The sequence below is a fragment of the Mastomys coucha genome, unplaced genomic scaffold (assembly GCF_008632895.1).
Source record: "Mastomys coucha isolate ucsf_1 unplaced genomic scaffold, UCSF_Mcou_1 pScaffold22, whole genome shotgun sequence".
Taxonomy (NCBI): Eukaryota; Metazoa; Chordata; class Mammalia; order Rodentia; family Muridae; genus Mastomys; species Mastomys coucha.
Window position 1 is genome coordinate 111,381,543 of NW_022196905.1, and position 2,681 is coordinate 111,384,223.

Sequence of the window (2,681 nt, forward strand, 5' to 3'; positions counted from 1 at the left end):
GACCTGCCCGCTTTCATTCAGTAGCAAGAGAGGAGAAATCAGGGTCTCTCTCCTGAACAAGGTAGAAGAAAAAAAAAAATAGCTGACCTTAGATTTCTTTTAAAATTTGACAAGTGTCTTGCTGAGTGCAGACTTTCTGGGTCCTGGGAACAACTAGAAGTGTCCCGCTGTCAGATGAGGACCCTTTTTGTCTGCCGAAGGAGAACTTCACATGTAAGGAGGTTCAACCAGGACAGTGGCCTCTATTGTCACTGGTGGTATGGTAGCTATGCTCCGCTCAGGGTGTCCTACTGTGAACACGGCCAGCCTACTCAGAATGAGCCCTTTGCACAGCTGCAGCTTGCTTGCCAGAGGCCAGACAGGGGGACGTGTCTTCCTCAGTTGGGCCATGAACTTGGTTGAGTGTGCTGGGCAAGATGTCTAAAGCCAGCCCATCCCTGTCTCCCTAGTTAGCAAGGGCCTTGCTTTTGATCTTGGAGCACCATTGTGGACGATGTTGTACCAGCTGCTTCCAGTCTCATTTGGAAGTGTTTCCATCTTCTTTGCCTTATTAAATGGAGCCAGGCCAGTGGCAGGTCCCCATCTATAAAGACCTGACAAGAAGTGGGGGTGGGGATTGGATGGCCGAGACTTCATTTAAAAGCATCTGTGGATGTTGTCATCCGGATGCAGCTCATGCTATCTCTGTTTATCTGGCTTGGTTTGCATAGGAGGAAGGAATATGTACAGAGGCAAAATCAAGAATCAGGCCACTGGGCTCTTTATTGGAGGATGCTGATGGTTGTCATGTGTGTGCTGCCTTGTGGAAGGTACTGGCCTAGTCTCCTGCCCATGTGGCCAGCAGAGCCAGATCACCAAATGTCTAGCCAGCGCTGGATGACATCACTTGCTTGCCTTTGGTTTAAAAGGCTTGATGGCCCCACTCAAGACTGCCTGGAGGCAGGCTGCTGCTCTATTAGGCCCTAGTGGGGGTAAGATTCTGCTGTGTAAACCTAGGCCCAGCTGTTTGTGTAGGTGGACGAGTAAGGAAACCGCCACTGAGCCCAGCCCTTCACAGCTATGTTATAGACACACCTACCTCACTGCCCCCTCCCCACCTCCTGTTCTTAGCATCCCAAAGCCTGGCAGGTTCAAGAACATTCCCTTCCATGGGTGAGAATTCTGTACAGTTAGAGCATCTGTTAGAGTATGGCAGCCTCGTAGTGACAGTAGTATCAGGCTAGCACTGATATAATTCTGTAGTAAATAGACCCAAAAACCGCTGTGCCCTAAAGCACCGTAAAACTTGTGTTCATGCTCTGGAATTGCTGGGGATGGGGATGGCCTGGTATCCTGAGACCCAGGCTTAGGGAGGTGACTGCCAAGGATCCCCTAAGGGCTTCTCCCTATCCAGTCTGAAGAGAGTAAGGGTGGAGCAACATGTCTAGAGGTTCCCATGACTGGAGGCCTGGCCTCCTGCAGCATGTGAGGGTGCTGCATTAGCTTCCTCAGGTCACTCCTGCATGTCCCACAGCAGGGCAGCTAGCACTAAAGATGGCCCATTTGGGGGGCCACACCACTACTCCTTCCCTTGTGAGTGTTCCATCAACCTGCTGCCAGTATGGGGGCCATGCTGTGACACTCTGAGATCTCTAGTTGTTCATCAGATAACCCCTATAGATGGTACCTGGAGTTCTCTTCCGGAATGTTCCAGCCTTCTCATTCCCTTGTGCTGTACTCTCTGTGTGTGACGTAATGGTTTCCTCCTCAGCTGAGAGCAGTAAAGGTAAAATGATCACTTGAAGTATGTTTCCCAAGCCGTTTCGGCTCGGAAATTTCCTTGCCCCTCCAGGGCTGATGTGCCATCATGCCTGTATGCCATATGCACCTCCTTCCTTCATCTGCCCCTCTGGTGATGAACACCAAGCTGGTTGGTTCCCTGGCTCAGCACAGAGTCCATGTCACAAAACCACACCACTCTTTCTGGCCACCTTCCTCAAGATGGTGCCCCTTCCCCCTCCTCAGCCTTGACTGCTGCTCTCCATTCCTGTGGATCTGTCTCCCATGGACACTTGTGTCTGTGGAATGTTGGCCCTGAGGCCTTCTATATCTGGCCTTTTTCACTCAGCATCATGTGAACACAGCTTGGGAAGGACCTCATTTATGACAGGTGACACCGTTCTTCCACTTGTCCATTGATGGATACCTGCTCCCACCTCAGCTGTTGGGACCAACATGCCACGAGTCTCTGGGAAACTTCCATGTCCTGGCACAGCCTCAATCTCTATCAGAAATGGTTCCTGCTGAGATGTTCTTTAGAACATTTTGCCTGCTGAGGAGGCTCCTGTCCCACTGGGAATGTGTCCTTTGCCTACAAGTGCCAAGGGAACAGTTGATGTCTGTCTTACTAAGTCAATATTGAAAACTAAGGGCTACTGAGTGCCTAGCCTTAAGGGATTTGCTACCAATACATGCTAGAAGAAGAAATGCTCACAGGTTGTTCTCTGACATACACAGGTATGCACACACTCACACGTGTATACACGATGCATTCACACACATATAAATAAATAGATAAATATACTTTAAAATGTTTCTCAAAAAAATAAATGTGGCTGGGGTGAAGCCCAGCCATGGACCACAGACTCAGTATGTAGATTGGACCACAGACTCAGTATGTAGATTGGACCACAGACTCAGTA

General features: G+C 49.7%; 1 long non-coding RNA gene across 1 annotated transcript in view; it reads right to left on the bottom strand.

Annotated features, from left to right (window-relative positions):
- LOC116070855 overlaps positions 1-2,681 on the bottom strand; it is a 3,792-nt gene continuing 1,111 nt past the window's right edge. Inside the window, exons 2-3 of the long non-coding RNA XR_004110591.1 lie at positions 1,667-1,750; positions 1-52 (exon numbers count right to left, since the gene is read on the bottom strand). This is a non-coding gene — a long non-coding RNA (uncharacterized LOC116070855). The remainder of the gene's footprint in view (positions 53-1,666; positions 1,751-2,681) is intronic.